The sequence below is a fragment of the Paramormyrops kingsleyae genome, chromosome 24 (genome assembly GCF_048594095.1).
Source record: "Paramormyrops kingsleyae isolate MSU_618 chromosome 24, PKINGS_0.4, whole genome shotgun sequence".
Taxonomy (NCBI): domain Eukaryota; kingdom Metazoa; phylum Chordata; class Actinopteri; order Osteoglossiformes; family Mormyridae; genus Paramormyrops; species Paramormyrops kingsleyae.
This window is the reverse complement of record NC_132820.1, coordinates 21,660,138-21,684,660: the sequence shown is the minus strand read 5'-3', so window position 1 is coordinate 21,684,660 and position 24,523 is coordinate 21,660,138. Positions and strand designations below refer to the sequence as shown.

The window sequence follows — 24,523 nt, the reverse complement described above, 5'->3', positions numbered from 1 at the left end:
GATCGCAGACCTTGTTCAGCACAGCATCAGTGGGCTGGAGAGAGATGATGTCAGAGTTGGAGACCTGAAGGGAAAGTTCTAGCAGTGAGGCCTCTGGCATCGAGGTAGGTGCTTGGCTGTGGCTGCAGGTGACAACCTGGACGACATGGGTGGGTGGGAGGGAGCAAAACTCCCACGAGTCACCGTGCAGTGGTCCTGCTTTGGTGAGTGCATCCGTGTGGTCATCGTATGTCTTGTCCAGTCCTAGGAGTCTGGAATGACCGCTGACCTTCTTCCAATAGATCTGCGTGTTGCGTGCGGTAATCAGAGCATCGCACGTGTGCAGGAGGTCTTGGTGTTTGACTGGCTTGTTCCCTGATGTCTTGAAGCCATTTTGTGTCCAGTGAGGGAGATGGCACATGAAGCTGAGACGTGCATAGCTGAAGTCTTTGCAGATCAGCAGGTCCTTTACTTCACGTTCGGAGGCCATCTCCAGGGTTATTAAGATTGCTGCCAGCTCTGTGTACTGCGATGTGTGAGGACCAAGCTTGAGCTGTTGTGGTGGGACAGGGTCGTCATTGAGCCACAGAATGCCAGCTCCAGCTTTCAGGGTCCCCTGATGTTTGAATGAGCACCCATCTACATAAATGGTGATCATGTCTTGACAGACATTTTTCTCAAAGTAGTGGTGTCGCGACAGTTCCATTGGTGTGGGCGTGTCCAAAATGTTGGGTGCTGCTGGTCCCTCCTGAGAATAGCTGTGGCAGCTGGGTGACTGTACTGCGTCAGGCTGGGCAGTTATAGCATGGATTGTCAGGTGTTGGTTATCAGCAAGCTCCACGTGACATACAGTTCCTTTTGTCACTGGTGACTCTTCTACTTCCATGGTCATTACCACATCTGTGACTTCCATGCCTTGGGGCCACATGCCTTTCGTGATCTTGGGGCAGAAGGATTCCAAGGTAGGGTCCTGCCTGCACAGGAAGGAGTCATGATGCTGGTATGGGTCTCTTGTGTCAAGACACTGATCTCCTGCTGCGTTCTCTCCATGGTGTGGAGTGAGGTCCGAGGAGACAGCCAGGGTTTGACATTCCCATGTGGCTGTGTCAGGTGTCCACAGTGGCAGCGGTTCTCTAACTTGAGCCCAAATTTTCTGACGTTGGAAGTCTAACAATGGCTCGAACCGGTTCAGCAAATCTTTCCCAATGAGGAATGGAATGGACTCAAGTTGGGAAATGTATACAGGGTGCATTACATTCATGGGGCCGATGGACAAATTGAGGGGGATCGTGTGATCCATCCTGGTGCCCAAAGCTAAATACGCCTGCACGTCCAAAGAGCATTTCCTTGGCTGGAGGGTTTTGTTCTTCTGGGCTGCTAGGTGCTGCACCTGGTAGAAGAGACTGGCTGACATGAGGGTGATGTCTGCTGCAGTGTCGATGAGGGCCTCGAGGGTGAGAACATCTTCCAGGGTGATGGAGAGGTAGAATTTCTTGGCTACCCCCTTTCCATCAGGTCACCCAGAAGCTGTGGCACAGGGGCCTGGCCAGGAAATGGTGAGGCGTTGCCACAGTCAGATTGGTGCTCTGAGTCAAGGCACACAACCAGGACAGTGCTGCCGGGCACCGGCGGGGGCTCATCCCCTTGATCAAGCTCTGTGTTGGTGACGGCAACATCAGGTGCTCTTACTGGGCATGAGTCAGCAGCACTTTCTAATTGAGGTGGGACTTCTTCAGTTGTTCCAATATCTCTGGTAGGGAAGGCCGATGACTGTTGAGCGTCATTTGGGGCTGACCTCTGAGGGAGTTTGTAGGCATTGTCTGGTGTGGGTTCAGGTGAGGGTTGTGGGGTCCTGCGTGATTTGTGCTTCCGTCCTAGTCATTTTGGATCTTTCTTCCGAAAGTCCTCTTGACTCTTGAGGGGATGCTGAGTAAAGAAATCACGCAGCAACTGTAGTAGATTAGACTCCTCTTCTTCCTTGGTTCATCCAGGCCTCGAGTCTGGATTGTAACCTCTCCTTCTGTCTTGCCAGTTCTGTGGTGGATTCCGTCGGGAACTTGGGGGAGAGCTTGGCTTAGGAAGCTGGTTTCCCTGTCGGTCTCTCCACTTGTTCCATGGCTCCATTGGTCTTAGCTTACCCTTGTTAGGATAGCGCCGTGTCTCCCACCAGTCTGGCTGAGTCTTTGACTGCTGTGGGGGCGCACCAGGGTAACGCTCACTGTGGCTCAGTCCTCGGTCGTGGATTGGTGTTTGATGAGGAGGGTGGCCACCTTCCAACGCTAGGTTGGGATCTGTAGTGCCAAGGTTCAGCACTGCCGGAGCCTTGGTTGCCTTCTCAGCTGCTGCTCTTTGTTTGTGGTACGCCTTGATCGCCAGGTCTTGCAGTTGTTGACTTGTCATGGTGCGGGGACAAGCCATGAGCCCCAGGTAGTGGTTAATGGTTGGGTGGAGGTTCCGAAGGAAGAGAGCCTTGAAGTTTGCATCTTCTTCCATGTCTGACTCATTTCTGGACCCAAAATATACCCGACGAAGGCGATTGTAGTAGGCTTGGGGAGCTTCTTGTCTGCTCTGTTTAACATCAAAGGCGACGGCGATACCTTGTTCTGACTCAGGATCAGCGAACTCTCGAATCAGGGCTTTGTGTAGCAGCTTGGAGTCTGCCTTGATTCGACTGGGCTGTCGATCCAGGAAGCTGCGGAGCTCCAGACTAGATGTGATCCTGATGAGGTAGACTCTGTCCTCATTGGTCACATTGTCCAGTCTTTGGAGGTGGAAGTCGATGTCCTGGAGGTAGGCGTGAATGTCGTGGCCTCCTCCGGGATTCGGGGTAAACGTGTTGATATTCTGAGCTACTTTATCAAGCTCCTTTGTGGTAACCCGGTGCTGGTGTAGCGCTCGCTTTGGTAGATCTGTTCCATCTGGGGTGTCTTCTCTGAGAGAGACCTTCCAGGCGATTGGTTCCTCAAGGTCCGGTGTTGGGCAAGGCGGTACCTTGTCCCAATGAGAGGTCCCTTGAGCGCGGTCTGAGTGCCTTGGGGGAGACAGCATTGTTGGAGAGGAAGTCGGTGCCATCACTGAATCGTAGGATGTTCCAAATTCTGACTTCACCTCATATGCTTGCTTCAGTCCCCGTCTCAGCTGGTCAATCTCTTCTGCGTCAGCCCAATGTTTCGTTCTGGCCTCGGTGAGCTGTTCTTGGGAGCTGATCAGTTGGTGATTCAGCTTGTGCAGGCGTCTCTGTGCCTCGGCCAGATGGTTTTCCAGGGCCTGGATCCAACCATCCTTTTTCTTGAGCTCCGCGTGGGCTCTGTCCAGCAGGGTGTCGGCCTGGTCCAGTCCGGCTTCGAGGTTTTCTCTGGTGGCTCTGGCTTGCTGTTTTTGCTGGTCAGCTTCAGCTCTGAGCTCTTCCAGGGCGTGTTGAAGCTTTTTGCTGGTGTGAGGCCTCTCGCCTTCTTCCGTCTCCTCCTCCTCATGGGGTGGAAAGCTTCTCTTTTGGAGTTCTTGCTTCAGGTTCCCAATGTGATGTTGGGCCTGGACTGCATCTCTCTGTGCCTCTGCCAGTAGTCGTTGGGTGTTTTCCTCCTGCTGTTGGAGTGCTTGCACCCTTTGCTGGAGACGGGACGTTCCCTCTTCATTCATCTTCAGCCTGGCTAGGAGTTTGTGTGCGAGGGAGCCGAGTATTTTGGTTAGCTCTTTACTCCCGCATTTCTGAGTGGGTGGCATGTCCATAAGTTCGGCAATGTCGTCCTCAATTTGGTCAGCTTCTTTGGACCATGTGAGATCGACATGACCGGGCGGCAAGTTGGGAGACACATCTTCAGGCCAGATACCAAAGTCTTTCCACTGGTCCAGTGGGCTTTCCATGTGGGTCATTGTGACTCGGTCAACAGGAGGGTGGCCGCAGAAATCTGTTACTCAGGCTGGGTGTTGCCTAGGTGGGAGGCCTAACACCTAAATCTGGGCAAACCAATTAAACCAACAAAATAAAATAAAGTAGAACTGGGGCCTGTCAATGGGTAACTGGAAGGGTGTAGTGAACCACGGGAATAGTTACCCACGACAAAATAAACAAACAAAAATTGTTCCCTGGGAGAAGTTGTTGCAGGTTAGAACAGTGTGAGTTACTCTAGGGCCTGAGAGATGCCCTAGTGAGGGGGAAAGGATAAAGCCTTATCCTGGAAATTGCAGATCTGTGGCTATTGACAGTGTCAGAAGACCACAGGAGAAGTTGGGAACAGGAAATGAGAAATAACAGCTTCAAACCAATAGGACTGCATTCAAACGTAGCTTGCTGTTGCAGATCAGATTACCCCTGGGTTGGGCTCTGTTGTACAACTCCGCTTTGACCAGAAGGGGGACCACTAGCAGGTTCTGCTTTATTTGTCCCTATATGAGGTGTTGCGGTGTTAAGCTAGTCATGCAGTTAGAGAGGTTTGAACGCTATCAGGTGTCCCTTCTGTGTAGGGCACGTCCCACAAGCTCAATCCCAGCCAAGCAGGCCCAAGTCCAGCTCCCACTCCCCCGATCCCCAGCAATGTCAACTCGGAAGGGGGTGTTCTGTACGCACAAATGAGACAAGCCAGGTGGGGCTCAGCTTATCGGCTGCACTGCCTGAGACCTGACTCGACCAAGGCTGGCAAAATAGCCTTCAGGTGTCACCCACCCTAGTGAGAGTCCAAGCTAGGGCCGTTCTCAGAACTCACCCTAGACGAGGTCCTGCTCAAAAAGTTGTAGTGACTGCCTGAGGTACCTGTCAGCCTTGCCCTTAATGAGTCAGCGGGTGCAGCCGGGCTGGCGCGCTTTTGGGCGTCCAATTGCTGAGAACTCCCCTTCGGTTCTGACAAACTGTACGATCATAAGCAGTGACAGCAGAGCCACAGGCAAACTCAACCAACAGAGAGCGAATGGTAAGCACCCAGCACAGGAAAAGCTCAACCGATCACGTCCAAAACCTCAACGACTCCCTGATGTGATTGTATATGTAACTGGTTTACTGTTATTAATAATGGTTGAACTTCTATGCAAGTCTCCTTGTTGGGGGAGAGGGAGTGAATGAAAGCATAAAATGAAGTAAAACCTAAAATAAATCAAGAAGGTAAAACAGAAATCAAACCAAATTAATTGTTTCTTATTGTTTAATTGTAAACATCAATTAGTTATGCAGCAATAACCTAATTAGATGTTAATGTGTTGTGATCTAATCGATTTGGTCTGTGAAGTTGATTCCTGCATTCAGGCAAGAACCTGTGTGTCCAATTATGTGTGTTGGTATTACCGGTGTTGACCACTAGAGACCCAACTCAGATGTTGTTACACTACTATGGCTGACCACTAGAGACGCAATTTCGAAATGGAGTGGTAGTTCTATGCCTGACCACTAGAGGCGCACTTTTGAAATGGAGTGGTAGTTCTATGCCTGACCACTAGAGGCGCAATTTCGAAATGGAGTGGTAGTCCAATGCCTGACCACTAGAGGCGCAATTTCGAAATGGAGTGGTAGTTCAATGTCTGACCACTAGAGGCGCAATTTCGAAATGGAGTGGTAGTCCAATGCCTGACCACTAGAGGCGGAATTTCGAAATGGCGTGGTAGTTCTATGCCTGACCACTAGAGGCTCAATTTCGAAATGGAGTGGTAGTCCAATGCCTGACCACTAGAGGCGCAATTTCGAAATGGAGTGGTAGTCCAATGCCTGACCACTAGAGGCTCAATGGGACGTTGCTCCCTTTGTGGGGGGGGTCCCAGGTACGTGAGCCTAAGGGGTGGGGTCACTGGTGACCCAGGAGAAAAAAACAAATGGCGTCAGGCAGGCCTTCAGGGCTCTGACCTTTAAGTGGTTAGAGTGGCGTTCGCTGACTGCACTCGTAACCAAGACGGTTGCTAGGCGATTGCCGACGCTAGATGAGTGACATACACTTTTAACGTATGCACACGCCGCTTGCGGCTAACTTCTGTGTCTTGCGCAGTTTAAAACCCCTCAAAACAATTGCTGAAACGAGACAGCGCTCGCGTTACGGCGACGGATCTAAATAGCGAGTTCACTATATCTCGTCACAAATGGTGCTTAAATCCCCAGAGATTGGCTGAAAAGGGTGGGAGGACTGCCCTATAATAATCACTGAATAGCCCTAGTCCTCCAGCTGCAACAGTCAGGGTTCGAATTACGGGGGAGCTAAGGGGAGCTCGGCTCCCCTGAAAAGGACCTGGGCTCCCCTGAAAGCCTACTTTGAGACATTTAGGGGGAGCTCTAAAACACTTTTACATTTTTTGTGTCGCATATAGATTTTGATTTTCTGTACATTAAGGTTCCTGAAATAAATGATGATATTAAAAATGTGTCAATGTTGTGTGTTTATTTGCTCATTACATTACTATTTCCGAACACTATTTTCCGCTGTCTCCTGCTGTGACCATCCATGCGTGGCGGCGCTGCACTGAAATTACCGTATTTTTCGGACCATAAGACGCACTTTTTCCCCCCAGAAGTGGGTGGAAAAAGTCCCCTGCGTCTTATGGTCCGAATATTGCTCTGCTCACGTGCTTTAACCTTCTGGGTTCGAGTGCATTGTACAGCGTACTTTTCGCGTCTATTTCAGTTTATATCTCACTGAAATCTTAATGTAGAATAATGAAAAAACGCTGGCTTCTGTCTTTTCAAAATTACGTTAAATAAAAAAATACATAAAAAAAATCAAACCATGTCACCTTACTTTGTTTTACCTGCATCGGGGGCGTGTAGTACCGCTGTCACCCGAAGATCGCTATTCACATTCTAAATAGCCGCATTAGCGCGTATTCAAATCGCATTCGCATGGTAATTTGCTGAACAACGCAGCGGTGAAACGCGATCTAGATACATCCCCATCAGCGCCATAAAAGGGGGGAGGGATGTGGCCAGGTAAGGATGGTTGACATAAAATATTTTAGGACACTATTTGGTTCAGAATTTTTTTTTCTTCATTTCCCTCCTCTAAAACTAGGTGCGTCTTATGGTCAGGTGCGTCTTATGGTCCAAAAATTACGGTACTACGTTTACGTCACCACTTGAACTTCTCACTGAGTTGGTATTTGAATGTTAGCTTAACTTCAAGTTCAAAACATACTTTATTCGTTTTTTGGAACACTCTGTGGATACTAATAAGAATGTCAAAAAGAAAGCAGCCAAACCTCAGTCAATTTGGATTTACAAAACAAACGAAGAGGAGTGATGACAGTGCAACAGCTACAACTAGCTTGCCGGTGTTACCGCCGCTGCCGCCGCTAAAAGTTGCTGCTAGTGACAGCACCAGCACCGAGGACAGCGAGACTTTGGCGCCAGAAACCACCGCTGCGACCTGCAGCGGACCAGGCGATCATGCAACACCTTTCAACTGGACAACAAAGCAATGGAGTGAGTGGAGAATCAGGAATACATGGCTCTACTCCAAAAATCAGAAGTTAGGATGTACAGTATGCATGGAGGCAAAAAGCCTGCTGCTCGCCGAAAGAGCAACGGGAGTACATCTGTCAGAGGAATGGATGAATGGAGAGGTCAGCAGCGAGTCACAGAATAACCTGCGGAAAAAGATTTACAAGCATCGGGACAGTCACCGACCCTCAACATCCTGGGTTACAGGACGGAAAGCAAAGACAGAAGACCCCAGGCCTCTGTGGTCACTTCTGATTTAAGGTAAGAATCATGGAATTACTTACTTGATCTGTGCGTTTGTGAGGATTGGCCCTAATCCTATTTAATATTGATGTATTTTTTTATGATTGTTATGTGAGTTATTCTGTTTTCATCATGATTTGCATGATGTAGGCCTAAGCGCGGTTGATTCAGAACCGTGGACAGAGCTGTTTGCCCTAACACTGACAACACTGACTGACGCTTGCGTTTTGAAGTAAACGGTTTACTAAGTAAACAATAGGTTTACTGTAAACCTATTGTTTTAAATGCCCGAACATGCACCAAAAGCGTTAAAGTCAGTCAGGGAGGATCGGTAAATACGGCTCCCCCGAAAGCCACTTTGTAATTCGAACCCTGGCAACAGTATTATAATGCTACAGGCAGTGTTTCTTAAAAGGATGTACACTATATTGCCAAATGTAATGGGACACCCCTCCAAATAATTGAATTCAGGTGTTCCAATCACTTCCATAGGTACAGGTGTATAAAATCAAATACCTAGGCATGCAGACTGCTTCTACAAACATTTGCAAAAGAATGGGTGACTCATAGGAGCTCAGTGAATTCAAGCGTGGTACCGTGATAGGATGCTACCTGTGCAATAACTCCATTGGTGAAATTTCCTCGCTACTAACTGTTCCATGGTCAACTGTGGTAGGACACGTAAAATCACAGAGCGGGGACAACGCATGCTGAGGTGCACAGTGTGCAGAAGAGAGAAGACAAGAGAGGAACCAAAAACTCCCAAGTAAGGAGGAAAAAACCTCTGGGGGTCCAAAGTCGACTGGCTGCCCCCCCCCCGGGCCCTAACATTAATGTATACAGGACAGAGTGGACGTGCTTGCTAAATGCTGGGTATAAGATGTGACGACTACAGTAGTACTTAGCAATACGATGTTGTAGTATTTGTCTGAATCTCAAATGCCACCAATGCATAGTCCAAAATAGCAGAGTTTAGTGGAAGAATTTTCAAAATTCCATAGAAATACCATAATAAAAACCAAATCTAGAGTGTGGTCAAACAGATGAGTAGGCCCTACGACATTCTGCATAAAGCCAACAGAATCAAGTTTGGAGACTTTCCTGAGAGGATCGCTATAATTCTCCATATGGATATTAATTGATGTGCATGCATGTGAATAGCCGTCAATATTTGATGGGTCGGATGAAATATCAGAACAGCTGTTTCAGATTTAGTATCAGAATATAGGGTAGCACAAAATTATGGGCAGGTGTTTCAGATTTAGATCCATTATGTAGTTCACTGGTTGCGCATACACAAACCCTCCAGGTAAAATGTTCTGCTGGGTAGGAATTTTATTTTTTTTTCCGAACACCACTCCCACCCATTTTATCAATATTTCCCGATAAAATTGGCCAAGCGGGGGTTTGAACAAAAATATGATGCCATATATCACCATAATACTGCCTAAGGCTAGCCAGCACCCTCCCCCCCTTATCTTTTTCAGCGTCCAAGTTGCTTAAGGTAGGGTGTCTGTGCAAAGCTTACCCAAGTCGAAGAGTCCATCCGTCACTGGCAGAATCCTGTTATCTAATGTATGATATATGTCATTTATGAATAAGTGGGGTTATGCTTCAAAATTAAACTTGAGTCGTCATTTGTTTTTCTACAAAGCCATAGTATTTTGTAAGATTTAGTATAACCAAGGGTTGAACTTAAGAATTTTAGCTACTAGCTAACTGGGCTATTTCAGTAAAAATGTAGTACAACATGTAGTTTTTACTAGTTAGTGGAGTAGTGTTCATTTTATTTGTCTCAGGTAAATACCAGGAACAGGTGTGGCTCATCAGAAGCCAAGTGGGATAGAAAACCTACTGGATAGTAGCTCTCCAGGACCGGAGTTGGAGACCCCTGGGCTATACTGACCCACTGTGATATCATACTATGCCCAGTATCCTGAACAAGAATGCTAGTTCCTTAATTCAAAAGACAAAGAAGTTTTTAAAATTGCTGAAAGTGAAGCGGTTTTTAATGAGATACATTGGTAACATTTTTACACTCGCATCTAAAATTAAATAAAATTCAATTAAAAACAGTGAATATAAATAGATAACATAATTAAGCATAACATTAGGCCTAAGAATTATAGCGGCAAAGAATTTTAAGAGTATGGATATATTTAAAAGGAAAACATGACAATAGGAATGTATAGTGCCCTACGCATCTCTGTTATAACTGCATCCACAAGCTAACAAAAAAGCTTTTCAGGTACATTTTATACCATGTTTTTAACGTGTGACAGTGTAAGTCATTTACTCATTTATTTGCTGTTCCCTGATGTTTTTATCACACGAGTGCTTCAAAGTGGAAAACTGAGCAAAATTATCAAATTGTTAACAGAAAACAGGTTCACACCTGCAAACACGTTCAATATTTACATCCGTTCAATAGCCGATATTCACATAGCAAAAGTAGTACATGAAAACAACGTATTAAATTTTTTTTTTTTTACATAGGTTATTTTACATACGTATGTGCTGTTAATTGCTTGTATGTACTGATGCATAATTTGCATTGTTGTAAATCTTCAGGTATTGTGATTTTAGAGATTGTAGTGAAATTGCAGCTTTGTCACAAAAACGAACAGCAGAACAGATCAAAATGTGAGTGACAGATGAGCGTAGAGAGCGGAAGTGTAAGACCAACTGTGTCTTTGAGTAAATACATAGACAGCTGTCAGCATATGCATAACTGAGTACTCTGAGTACTCAGTAAGTACATCCCAATAACTTCTCAGGCTTCTGACTTATCCTTCTGCTTCTTGCTCTTCTTAAGGAAGGATGGTGCCTTGAATTTCTTTTTCTTCTTGGAAGGGGATTTGGAGGGGGAGCCCTCTGGGGTGGGGCCAGTGGGCTTGGAGGGAGGCGCGGCTGGGGGTGCTGTGGGTGGGGCAGGCGATGTCTCGTTGGTGGACAGAGCCTTCATGCTCTTCTCCAGTTCCTCCTGCCTCTGGTCCTCCTCCTTGCCATTCTCCAGCGGGGTCTTAGATGACTCCGTGGTTTTATTCAGGTTCACCTCATCTGGTAGCGTGTGATGCAAAAGAAATGAACAAAATCTCCTTGCATACAAGCCCCTTACCATCCACTCAGTGTCTTAGTCTGCAGTTCTCATTATAAGGTTCTGAACAGTCAATGGTTTCTCACTAGTGACACAAGACTAATGAGAACCAGGGGGCTTTTCTACCTGTCAGTACATCAGGACACACAGAAACAGACAGACAGAAGAGAGGTATACAGCTGTGGAGACAGGTGAACAGCTGGTTATGCCAACACTGACAGCATGGACCTGGCAGTTAGTGAGACACAGAACAGTGATCCAGAAAAAGATCAATATAAGATGTAAAAAGACAAAAATTCACATGCTGACCATTTTAAGAGTAGTCTTAATGCCTAATGAGCATTTTCCCTCTTAAACTGCCATTTGACTGTGAAATACGGCTTTCACATCTCCTGATGGCTTAATGCAGTGGTTCCCAAACTGGGGGAGCGCTCCCCTAGGGGGGCGCAGAGGTATTGGGGGGGGGGGTACCAATGGGATAGCCTCAGGGGCAAAATAATCTCTTCACAGACTGGACGATTAAACAAATAAAGCAACGCAACATTACAGTAAATAACAATATATAAACCATTAACTTACGTGTACTATTAGAGCATTTATGTAATTTATTTAAACTTTATTTTACCAGGTAAATTAACTGAAAACCAGTTCTCACTGCTTTACGTGATTTTCGGGAGAAATAGCAGATAATGCATCGGAACTTCCTGGGACACAAACGTCACGTTCTTCAGCCAATAAGGGCAAAGTTGTGTCGTCACGGAGGCAGTTCCAGTTTGTTCAGCCGGCTGAGAGGTGCTGTACCATCTGTCTTAAGTCGTCTTGCTCTTGCAAGGTTTTTGCACCATGTGACATGGTGACGCGTGACGACGTTTTGCAGCACCGGACAATAAAATCTAACCATATCATGAAAAATGAGGTTTAAAATTTTCTACATGAAGTGCAGGGAGACTATCAAATTAATGGGTATGATTTAGTGTTGTTTTGTGCTTTGGTATAGGCTGAAACCTGCGGTTATCATTAAAAACAAAATGTGGTAAATGTAAGACAAACTTTAATTTGTGTACGCCGATGAATATTAACAGGAATGTTAAATCTGCATTTGCATAATTTCAAACTTATGCTGGACTTTTATTTTTAATTGATTGCTCTTTTTTCTCCCACAGTGGTGAAATTGCACCATTTGTATTTTGTAATTGCATTTGTTTCGCTCAATTAGAAAAGGGAGTTGTATTTCAAATAAAGTTTGAATGCGGAGGGGGGCTCAATAATGTTCCTATCTAGAAAAGGGGGGCCCTGCAGAGAAAGTTTGGGCACCACTGGCTTAATGTATGATTGTTAAAATGGATCTGTATCCATTTGGTTTGCTGTGTGCCTCATATTTGCATAATATTAAAAATGCTAATTTCCAAAAGACTGGGTATACACCAATAACAGTATGACTATATAAGCAATAAGCCAATTATCTGCATGCTTTCACTATGAGCCACTATGAGATACAAGGAGCCTCAAATGCACAGACTTGATAGAATGATTTTTGCTCTTTCTTGCAGACATCTTACAGTCCAGCTACATTTCCTTTCTTTGCATGCATGCAGTTCCTCTGTAGGGATCCTCTGTTGCCTGATCTCCTAAGCCTGAGAGTGAGGGGAAAACGGCCAAACACAGCAGAACAGTGATGCTGACCCAACAGGTGATGCAACAGCCTTTTTGCATGCTGGGTCTCACCTGACAAAGGAGGGTTAGTGGGGGAGGGGCACTTTTCTGGGGAGGAGGCAGGGGGGGTCCCCTTCTCATTCACCAGCTCCTCCCCACCTGACACAGAGTCAAGGAGAGAGATACATATAAAATCCCCATGTGCATGGAGCTGGGTAGGAAAGTGAGGGGGTGCAAGTGGAAAGTGAAAGGAATAATGTTTAGACTTTGTAAGTGATGATTAAGGGTGGGGGGTGGCACGGCGGGGCAGTGCTTAGTACTGTCGCCTCACACCTCCAGGACCATCACGGCTCCATATGTGTGGAGTTTGCATGATCTGCCTGTGTCGTCGTGGGGTTTCCTCCAGGTACACCAGTCCCCCCCCCCCACAGTCCGCAAACATGCAGTGTGTGTGAGTGAGAGTGTGCCTTATCTTGGGTTGTCCCCTGCCTTGCATCCACAGCCTCTGGGATAGGCTGCAGACCCCCCCCCCCCCAACACTGAACAGGACAAGCAGTTTCAGTAAATGGACGGATGTATTAGAGGCAGGTGGGGGTTAGTTTTACTCTAATCAAATTCAGAACAGATTTGAATTAAACACCCTTGGGCTCCTCATGCTGCATGTACTTAAAAGGGAATTCCTTCAAAGAAAGTCACACTAGCCCTACAAACCTGGAAGAAATTGGATTACACACCCAGCTGTTTCCCGAAAAAAAAAAACGCTATTCCTCGACATCAGCAGGAGATGCTTCTATTCAGATATTTGATATGTGATATTCACTGTGAATTAATGCCCCTGTTCTACCTTTACCATCACTAATCCTCAGTGTCTCAGGAAATGGTTACTTGGAGTGAACTGAGGAACATATGATAATGGTTGGTTTAAAGGTGTCCAATAGCAAACACCAGGAATACGAAACTACAGAATGTAGCTGGAATTCCCCTTTAAGGCACAATGGGACTCCAGATCCGTGTGAGTAGTGTTTTACTGAGGCCCTAATGCAGTATGTCAGTGTGTAGTTATACTATGGGACATTTGTTGGCCTAACCATCTTGCTCACACTGGATAGTGCATGATGGGTCAATAAAAATGACAGACTTTTGCTAGCAGGCAGACATGGACAGTAAAACACTGTCTTTCATCAGTGCGAACACGACAGGGTTCTGGGTTCGGTTAACGTACCGTCCTCCACGCCGGATTGTTGCTTCCTCTCAACCTCCTGCTTGTACTCCTCCAGCTCTTTATCGGTGAGCTCGTTAACCACGGCGGGTCTCAAGCACTGGAGACTCCCAAATTCTAAATAACACACACACTTGGCTCACAGCGCAAAGCGGTGTTAAACTTGCTTTGTCTAAAGCAGGCACACACATACGAGAAAGATCCTGATAGGTAGCTAAGCTATCGGTCTTATCTCAGGGAGTACAAGCGCAACAAAATTCAGGTTAGAACTCGTAACAAGAATTTCTGTTAGCTAATAGAGAGAGAGAGAGATCTCTGCCAGGATATATAGAAACGGAGAAACTCGTCCGAATCTATCCTGGAAACAACGCGCTATACCTGAGAATCTCGTCAGATATAGGGTTTAAGTTTACTGCAGTTTAAAACGAATGAAACCTAAAATAAAATAACCGAAAATTAAAACAAAAGAAAATAACTACTAATAATAGAAATAAAAAATAATAAGCCCGTATAATCCCGCTTAAATGCCTTCGGACTGCCGTGAGTGCAATTAATCCTCAACTTTGCAACCTGTTCACAGTAGCGCTTATTCAACTGCATGTTCGGTCATAAAAAGTTTAAATTGTGTGCTCACAAAAAGTTTGAACCTTGTGCCCGCGTTCTTCACTATTAATGTAGGAATTATTAGCTCAAATAAATTTTAATATTCTCCACCAATATGTTTGAATTAATTAAAGTTTAATTAATTATTATTTAATGCTGATTATTAATCAATTGTTATGCCGAATGGTCGGCTCCTCCAAACTCAATTGCGGCATCCCTGTGAGTCTGTTAATGTGAGACTTAAATGGGATTCACTAATTACCAGTATCGCTTAGTAACCTGGGTTAGAAGGCTCGCCCAGCGAGCTGCATCACCAGGTAATGTACACGATTGGTAGCGAAGCTTCCCTCACGGCCAATGAGAGAGAGTCTCGCGATGTTTCAGGCGAGTTTGAGGTTCAGAGCGTGTAGCAAGATCGCACAGAGGCAGGAACTTAGTGTGAGTACTCAATGACGGAAGCTGAAGTTGTGTAAAAGACATGCATTTATTCCTAACTAACACTACAACTAACATAAGACAGACATTACACCTAACACAAACAACAAACACGAAATAACGGAATAAAACAAACGATGTAATTATGAAAATGCAATGACCGGATTTAAATGAGTAACCTTAAATGGGAAATACTGTTCTGCAAAGCAAGCATAGTTTGTGGAAACACGACCCTAAAGTCTTATAGCAGGTTAAACAGAACAGCTTAAGTTGTTAGAATGAAAGGAAGTTGATTTACTTGGTTGAAGAGTGGGGGGGGGTCTTGGCAGTTGATGGCAGAGCTGCTGAGCTGATGGCACTCAGGAAGGCGCGGCGTTTGGAGCAGTGGAGTGGAGTCCCTTTAGATTCTCTCTCCTGGTGAAGCTTTGTCTTGGGTGCTGTTCTCTGTTCAGCTGGGCCTTCACCGGAGGGCTTCTTGTGGGCTTCTCTCCTCCCGGACTGATGTTCTCCTTCGGGCTGGCGGTTATTCTCTGCGCTGGCTGGCGGTTGTTCTGCTCGCCTTTGTTCTGAGGTGCCAGGATTTTATGCTGTAAAGTTCATGAATAGGGATGACCAGGAATTCGACTCCTGGCCCAATGGCTGGCCATCCATTTGGCGGGCTTTCGGAAGGGGGTCTGTATCAGTCCTTTTGAGATTTATGGCCCGACTGATTCTCCCTTTACTGATGATTTTCATTAAGCTGTTATAACTTTTGATACATCCACTTTTATGGTAATCACTGACCAGATTTGCAATCAGGGGTGATTAACAATCAGTTTGACACCAAACATGCTATACCAGCTTCACAGGTACATACCTCATACCCTCTGTATTAATTGATTAAACAATTAATTATTTTATCTATGTGACTGATTCACATCAGGATACAGGTGTTTTGGGTTGCACCTCAACAGATGTTACACTCTGTGCGGATATTACATCAAATATTCATATTACAAACAGCACATCTTATCCATAGATAGGCGTGGCCGTTAGTTTGTGGTAATATCAATATAAGTTGCACATCTGGAAACAACATATTTTGTTTGGTGTGGCTTATGCCAATTCATCTTCTCCAGAATGGATAAGATACACCTTAATTCAGTTCTTTTAACATAGCATGGTAGAAACAAAGAAACTTGGTGACTGTCCACCAAGATCAGATAAGGACCACAAAGGAATGTTGGAAGAGAAGGGGGGGTTTTTAACAAAGTTAGGACACATTGGTTACACTAATTTTCCAGATTCTTCTGGTATACCATGAGAACATATATACAATGGTAGCTATACCTATCTATTTATTTAAATTAATATGTGTTCAAGTACAAAGGGGTAAATTAGGTGATACTCCGTGAACATGGTTATAAGGGTGGCACACAAAACACTAAGATTGTCTAAGGACACATACAAACATAACGTATCTGTAGATTGAGACTAGTAGTCGTGAGTAAATCAATATACAGGGTATACAAAAGCCAAACTTAAATGAAATTTCCTTTAGGGTGTTCGTCTGTTGGGTGAGTGAGATGTAAGGCAGAGTGTATGTGGAGGGGGGTTGTGTGCCAAGTCAAGGGCAATAAAAGTTGGAGTACTGGCCTCCCTTGTTATCTGTGTGTATGTGTTCGTGTGTGTAACCCCCCTTTGGTGCCTCTCGTACCAGGCTCGGCCTTGTCTCAGGCCACCTGGAATTTAGGCCCTGTGATACGTGCATGTGTGATCCTACACCAAGTTGTGATTAAAAAGCAATGAGGCTGCCGCCCATTATATCTGCTCTAGGGAAATGCACTTCTGCGGCCACTAGGGGAGCTCTCACCTTCGCTAAATAATGTTGCATAGTCTAACAAGCTTTATAATCTGTGTCAATGAGCAGTGCCTTACCGGAAATGCTTTCCCTGGGAATTATTGTAAACATGTATCACGTATTATAGGAGAAATACTTGTAAATGAATTAGATTTATTAACTGGCTCCTGAAATAAGGAATTGTAAATGAACTGACCTTAATGAGTATTAATTAAATTAATTCAGAGACATTGCAGTTCATTCCACATGAAAAGTTACAACTTAAGCTAAATCCGCTTAAATCATTTAGAGCATAGTCATAGTGATCAATGAAACACCTATACACACACACACACACACACATATCCTTATGGGGACCGCTCATTCATTTCTATGGGAAAAATGCTAATGCTAACTTAACCCCTACTCAGCTCTAACCATAAGCATACAGTAAGTAGGCAACCAAAATACAAGAGTTTTTGCATTTTTAGTTTTTTCATTGCAGTCACGGATTTTTATAAAATAGAGTTTTCCCTTATAGGGACCAGGACCAGCTACACCTGTACTATTACACAGGCTACATGTGAAGAATGCGAGACAAAAAAGAAGAGCATTTAGACAGCCAGAGAATGTTAACTGCCAGTTTAATTATATTTATTACAGAGCTTATTGAATTGTTCAGTGAAATAAATCCATCCATCCATCATCCATCCATCTAGCAAACGGGCTGGTAGCCTCTCCTCAGCAGCATATGGCACAAGGTTGGTGCTCATCCTGGACGGGAGGCCAACTCAAATGTAATAGTGAATACTGAAAATAGGACAGTGGTGCAAACAGGAGAGATGATTATTTATTAATTTGTTTGTAATTTGATTAATTAATCACTTAATTCACGTTCCACAGCCACTTGTCCCATGTAGGGTTACAGGTCTCTGGAATATATACCTGAAAATAATGGGCGCAATGCAAGGAGGAACCCAGGAGGGGGTGGCAAACCCATCGCATGGCAGGGAATAACCCAGATGGGGACACCAGCCCTTTAGGAGTGCAGGGAATAAGCAGGGGGCGGTGCCAACCTATCACAGGGCAGGGAAAAAGCCAGGAGGGGGGTGCCAACCTATCACAGGGCAGAGAATCTCCCAGGAGGGGCGGCAGTCCATCACAAGGCATGGCAGCTCATTAGATCACAAAAACCTGCTTTGTCAGTTAGACTGCGAAAGGCATTCCTAAAACTCATTTAAAAATAATGAAAAATACTAGAGTAGCTGGTTGGATACAGAACAACAAATTAGGGTTATGAGCATCTCTCAGGGATCCACCCATCTATCTTCTAACCTCTCATCCTGGTGAGCGCTGTGGGGCCTGGAGCCTATCCCAAACAGGACAGGACACGGGGATGGAGTACATCCTGGACAGGATGCCAGTCATACAGAGGACACATAGACACTAATACAGCCAACTGGACCACATCTACCTCTTCTAAAACATCCATATAGTTTCCTGTCTGTTTCTGACAGCTTTCACCATTTTTCTTTTGCTCCAGTTCTTTGTACTTTTTGAGGTCACAGGTTTTAGTATCAGTACATTTGCAATCTAGAGGAATGTTACCCTCCAACTATGAATTATTGTTTGTGGTCAAAATCACCCCATTTGTGTTAATTTGCACAAATTATAGTATAAATCGATATATTCCAGATCAATTTTTAAAGTGATTTCAGGAAAGGCCTGAAATATCATTATCGACCATCATGTGACCCCAAAAGCCGTTGGAAAGCCAGTAAGAGGCCCATATGATGCTTAGAGCTGAAAAAAGGACAATATGCTGTTTTTGTTAAAAATATCACAGTGCAGTTGTTTTAAAAATAAATCAATGGCTTTGCACAAAATTTTTTATGTGTTTTGTCTAATAAAAACCTGAAGTATCTGAACTTGAACCAATACTGAGCAAAATTTCACCACTTACTTTTATGAATGTACGCATTATCTGTGATGTAGAATAAAACACTATGGCTCAAGAAAACAGTCCATTTCTGTATTTTAACAAGATAAATGTTAAAGTAAGAAAAGATGACAAAATATTTCAAACTACATTTTAGAACAGCAAAATCAAATATACTGTATACTGATAAAATTGCAAAAACATAAACATCAGTATATCAAACAAATAACACCAAAATCCCAAAGATGAATGAACACTGAACAATAACTAATCACAAACACTGCAAATGCTCTGCACAAGTGTGACAGAATGCAAGAAATGTAGATGTATGTGGTTTGCTAACATAACATACAAGTAGCACAAAGTGTGGTCGTCTTGCATCTGGTGATCCTGTGCGGGGACGTCATTCACAGAAAGCGTACAAAAATGGATGCTGATTTGTAAGTTGGGGCTTTTCTCCTCTATATGTGGGGAACCCCTGTTCAAACAGATGCAATTAACAGGAAACTTCTTCTAACTTAAGGTGTGAACTGCTTCATCTGAGAAAACTAGACTTAGGAAACAGGGAGCATCAGCGACAAGTCAATGACTGACATCTCATACAGCCATATTGCAAACTAATACACACATAATGAGGATACAACATGAAATGGTCTGGGGGAGGGGGAAACATTTCCACATGTAGGGGGATAGAGGCATTTAATTATTTACAGAAAATTCCGTGTAGCCAGTGTAGGAACCTGAGGTCAGTTTAACACAGATCACTGTCCGTGGTGCTGAAATCTCTACTTGATCGGCTGGTGCTGAATGAATAGGACGGCTGGCCAACATATCTCACTGTGTGATTCCACTGACTGGTACCTTCTAATGCATGGGATTTTTAACAATGAGGAAAATAATTTTAAAAAAAGTTATTACAGGAAACAATATTTACATGCCTGTAGCTTTCATCTCTCACGACAGGAAACCCAAAAACTATTACTTTGTCAGGGATCCGGGGCGCGAGAACGAGGCATGGTGCACAGAAAGGGTGGACGATCCACTGGCGGCTCCAAGAACAAAAAGGGGTTTATTAAATAAAACAGAAAACACTACAAACACAGCAAAAACCAAAAGGACCACGAGGGGTCAAAAACTAAAGGGGATAAATAAAGACTAAATAACAAAAACCTAATACACGTTGAACACTGAAAATCTCAAAACCATCAAACAACGACAATCAACAACACACAATCACAATCAATGAACCACTGGGGAACTGAACAGAAGCAGGAACTAAAATACTAAGGGGTAACGAGACTAACACAGGACAGGTGAGGCTAATTAACAAAGACCAGGGAAACAGGGCACAGGTGAAACTAATAAACTCAAAAGGAACTGATAACAGGGAAACTAAGAACTAACCAAGGAAACAGAAACTAACACTGGGGAATTACAGAACAGGTAAAGACACAAGCAGGGGCACAAGGAACACAACCAAATACAACGTCACCAGATACAGGAACTAGAAAAACTCAAATGAAACACTAGGGAGCAAAATACAAAGACAGAGGAGGTGGGACTCAAACACAGGACAGAAGGGTACACACAACTGGATGCTCAACACATTGAGCCATATGACAAGACAGGCAACAGGGGAGAACAAAGACTAACATAAAGAACAGGATGACCAGCGACACCTGCTGGTCAAACGGGGAAGGGACAGAGTGGGACAACAGGAGGGGCTGACCCTGACAGAAATACAGTAAAACCGGTCTAAGTCGACACTCGCGGGACCAGCTTAAAAGTGACGACTTAGAGAATTGAAGAGATAAACCTAAGTCGACACTTCGGCGACTTATGTCTATCTCGCCGTTTTGCCGACTAGTAAATATAACACCATACCTCTACTACACTGCACTATACACGCGAGACTTAAGCCCAGGGAGCGACTAGTGCGATAGGTGGGGATTCCCTTTTTCTACATCGCCGTGGTGACAAGCAGGCGGCGGGAATGCAGCGATTGGGGTGTCGACTTACAGGTAGGAAAATCCATTCATTTGTGTTGTTCGGGATTTAGGTGACGACTAAGGGAATTTGACGACTTACAAGCGGCGATTTACACAAGGAATTTTAAAGGAAACATCATTAGGAAAAATCGGGACTTTTGCTTGAGCGTCGACTTGTGCACATTGACGAGTTACAAGATGGCGACTTAGACCAGTTTTACTGTCAGGGTTCGTACGGTCATGAAAAACCTGGAAAAGTCATGGAATTTTAAAATGGCAATTTCCAGGCCTGGAAAAGTTTTGGAAAATGAATAAACTCAGAAAGTTTTGGAAAAGTCATGGAAATTTGTTTTTCAAAAATATCCGTGTACTTGAATTTGTTCAATTGATAATATTGGTTTTCAAATTGCAATAATTTTTTCGTTCGGGCGATCAGTCACATCCCAGTCAGCACAAGTACGTCGGCGCTACGTCGCTGATAAGTTTTTTTAAGGTCGGTATTTAGTAGCTTTTCAGTCATTTGCACATTGGGCGTTTAAGCGAGCAACACTTTTCAACACCGCGACGATCAGACGTTTTCGCGAATAAAACGCGATGCTTCGTAATGGAACGCGATCCAAATGCGACCATCCGCCGTTTATGCGACGTATTGCCTACGTACTTGTGCTGACAGGGATCACGTGACATGTTCTCTGCTTGGGGCAACTCAGTTGCAGCTGAGCAAAAATAAACAATGCCGGGAAAATGTCGCTTTAATAATGTTTGGCTTCAATCTGAAAAGTATAATGCATGGCTTGAGAAAGACCAGGACCCGGGACGAGCAAAATGTAGACTTTGCCATAAAACGTTCGACATTTCGAACATGGGAGAAGCAGCGCTATCTAGCCATGCTAAAGGTGCAAAGCACCAGTCTGCCGCTGCAGCTGCGCAACAGTCAGCTTCCAACCCGATCGCTGGCTTTTTCACCCAGGTGACTAATGTCATGATACCCTCTGCCAGCTGCAGTACTTCCCTCTCCTCCACCACAAATTTAACAGCATTTTTTTGCCCTGAAGAAGGCCACAGAGGCTGAAACATGTTGGCATGTTTTTAATGGATAGCCAAGTTTAAATAAAGGCTTTTAAAACTTATATTCCTTGTGAGTGCCTCAGAACTACTGTTTATTAAGTCATGAATATTTACCTTTAAGTCATGGAAAAGTCATGGAAATGTAATGGTAAAAATGTGTACGAACCCTGTACTGTACATTCATGTTATATCAAGTATATCACATACTCATTTAAAATCACAAAACACACCTGATTTAATCTATATTTTAATTATTTCAATAGTATTGCTTAATTACAGCAGTTAAACATTATCTGTATTACAATGGTACAGAAAAGTTGGGCTTTGGCTTTCCTGAGAGAAGTATGGCCTTGCCAGGATAGATGTCCTGTATGATTTGCGTTCTCTTTCATGCAATTATAGACACGTTTGTATTCATCTTCCTGGAGACCATCCATTCATTTCTGTGGTCAAAACACTTTTTTTAGATTTTTGATTGCAGTCACAGATTTTTTTTAAATTGAGTTTCCCTTTGGGGGACTGAAAAAGCTGGTCTCCACATCGTCAAAATTTCAGGTTTTGTTGCATTGTGGGGACATTTGGTCCCCAAAATTTAATATATACATAATGCGCGCGCACACACACACACAAGTTGGTCTTCTTATCTAAATGGGGACTGTCCATTCATTTCTATGGGAAAAACCCTAATCCCAGTCACGACACACTTAATCCCTACCCACCCCTAACCTTAACCATAAGTAACCAACCCAGATACAAGACTTTTGGCATTTTTACTTTTTTGATTGCATTCACAGATTTTTATAAAACTGACGTTATCCAAATGGGGACCTCAAAAGATGTCCCCAAAAGTAGGGAAATTTCAGGTTTTACTACACTTTGGGGACAGTTTGGTCCTCAAATGTGATCAATGCAAATCCACACACACACACACACACACGTTTGTATTCATTTCTTTGTGTGGACTCTCTATTCGGTTCTACGTGGAAAAACCCGAATCCCAACAATAACAACTTTTACCCCTCCAGCCTAACCTCAACCATAAGTAACTAGAAAAGATACAAGACTTTTGCCCCCCTTACAGCGCCATCCACCTGGCATTTCCCAGCTGGAGGCAAGGCACCGGAGCAGGGCAGTAGTGGGCAAAGTGTCTGATCTCTCCGCAGCTGCCATGGCTTTGCGCGTATAACGTGCATGCTCTGTCCCTCTCTGCAGACGGAGCCCCCACATGCGCAGGTGCAGGTTTGGCATGAAGTGGCTGGCGACCGGCGTGATGTTGCAGACAGGGACAGGATTGTCTCAGTCCGCTCAGCCTCTGCCAAGGCCTTGGCAAGCATGGCCGGCGTCTGCAGCTACATGTGTTGGCACAACCGTTCCGGGTACCGGTGCCCTCAGCGGGGAGGCTTCTGCTCACTCTACCTGGTGGATCCATCGGGTTGCCCCAGGAAGGCACGCTGCCCGACTCCCGGGGTGCACATCCCACGCACTGGTGCTCCTGGCTGCCACTGTAGGAAGTCGTTGGGTCGTTGTATAGGAAGTGGTTGTAGTCTTCCAGGGAGGTTAGTTAAGAATATAAGAGGGGGGAGACAAAAAACCCTAAGTACTAATAAGTGGGCAGTGTAAAAGGCCTACCCTTTGCTGTCTGTATTTAAATGCTAGGAGCAGTAGAAACAAAATTCATGATTTGAGGCCTTCATTTCATCAGACTCATGATATTATAGGACTAACAGAAATGTGGTTGAGTGACAATGATGGAGAAGAATATAATATGGATGGTTACATGTTGTTCTGTAGGGACCAGATAAGCAAGAAGGGAGGTGGTGTTGCAGAATATGTAAAAGAAAATTTGCAGGCAAGGGAGCTCACAGATAATAATAAACCTAGAGAAGCTACAGCACCCTCCACAATTATTGGCAGCCCTTGTAAATATTTTTAAAAAGGGTTAGAAAAAAATCTACCTTTTACTAAAATAGCTTCATCTAACACCGAAAAAATTAGAAAAATCCAACCTTTCATTGAAATAAATTTTTTCGAAGAAAAAAAAATCCATCAAGAAATAATTATTTTTAACAAAAATACTTGAGCCATGATTATTGGCACCCCTGCTTTTAATACTTTGTACAACCTCCCTTTGCCAGGATAACAGCACTGAGTCTTTTATAAGGTTGGAGAATACCAAGCCGGGCATCTGAGTCCATTCCTTTTTAGAGAACCTCTCCAGATAAGCACTCTACTCTTCAGCTCAGTCCATAAGTTTACAGTGGGGTTCAGGTCAGGTGACTGAGATGACCATGGCAGAAGCTTGCTTCTATAGTCAGCTAACTATTTTTGTGTTGATTTGGACATGTGCTTAGGATCGTGGTCCTGCTGGAAGATCCAGTGAAGGCCCAGTTTTAGCTTCTAGTGTCAGTATTGTGTATGAGGGCTTGCTGGGATTGCTGCGAGGATTGCTGGGATTGCTGCGAGAGAGTGGTGTTGAGCTGCAGCGATTGTTTGGGATTGTTTTTTGGAGTGTTTTGAGTGTTTGTGTGCTTTACCTGTTTACGTGGGTGGCTGTTTATTTCTATTTATTGTTCTTATTTCGGTCAGCGTGAGTGCTTGTCTGTCCTGTCTGTTAATTAACAGCGCGATTTTTCTGAGCGGCGTTTTTCTGTCCGCGTTTAAACTCCGTAGCAAACACCCGCGGGGCGATAATAACTAATAATATCTAACGTCGGTATCGCTACCCAGCGTCGGAAAAGGACAGTTGCTCCTGAGCTTTGCTCGGTCGCCAGTCGGGGCCGGGAGGACATTTTCCACTTTTTTCCCGCTCCGGCAGTAGCCTGCTGTGAGGGGGTTTTTGTGGTTTTTCGACCTCCCAAGAGCAACTTCGATTTCGCCTTGTTTTTAGTTCATACTTGGTTCAGGCAGAAGTTCTTCTGGTAAGTAGTAGTAAATTTATCAGGTTTAAAATTTTAAATAAAATAATAATTAAGTTCCGTTTTAACACAAGTAATAACTTATTTTAGTGTACTCCGCACGTTACTGCATTTATTGTTACGCAAATTAATCTTTATAGTTAAATACACTATATAA

At 44.3% G+C, this 24,523-nt stretch overlaps 2 long non-coding RNA genes across 4 annotated transcripts; one reads left to right on the top strand and one right to left on the bottom strand.

Moving 5' to 3' along the window:
- The first annotated feature begins 6,487 nt into the window (after positions 1–6,487).
- LOC140582347 (uncharacterized) lies at positions 6,488–22,744 on the top strand. Of its 2 annotated transcripts, none has more exons than XR_011985280.1 (3): positions 6,488–7,648; positions 8,307–8,396; positions 22,664–22,744. It is a non-coding gene; the product is annotated as an uncharacterized lncRNA (long non-coding RNA). The 2 variants fall into 2 exon arrangements; XR_011985281.1 differs by lacking the exon at positions 22,664–22,744 and adding an exon at positions 9,430–9,705.
- LOC140582346 (uncharacterized) lies at positions 9,609–14,553 on the bottom strand. Of its 2 annotated transcripts, XR_011985279.1 has the most exons (3): positions 13,603–14,553; positions 12,453–12,539; positions 9,609–10,690 (listed from the first exon to the last, which is right to left on the bottom strand). It is a non-coding gene; the product is annotated as an uncharacterized lncRNA (long non-coding RNA). The 2 variants fall into 2 exon arrangements; XR_011985278.1 differs by having other exon boundaries at positions 9,609–12,539.
- Positions 22,745–24,523: the final 1,779 nt, after the last annotated feature.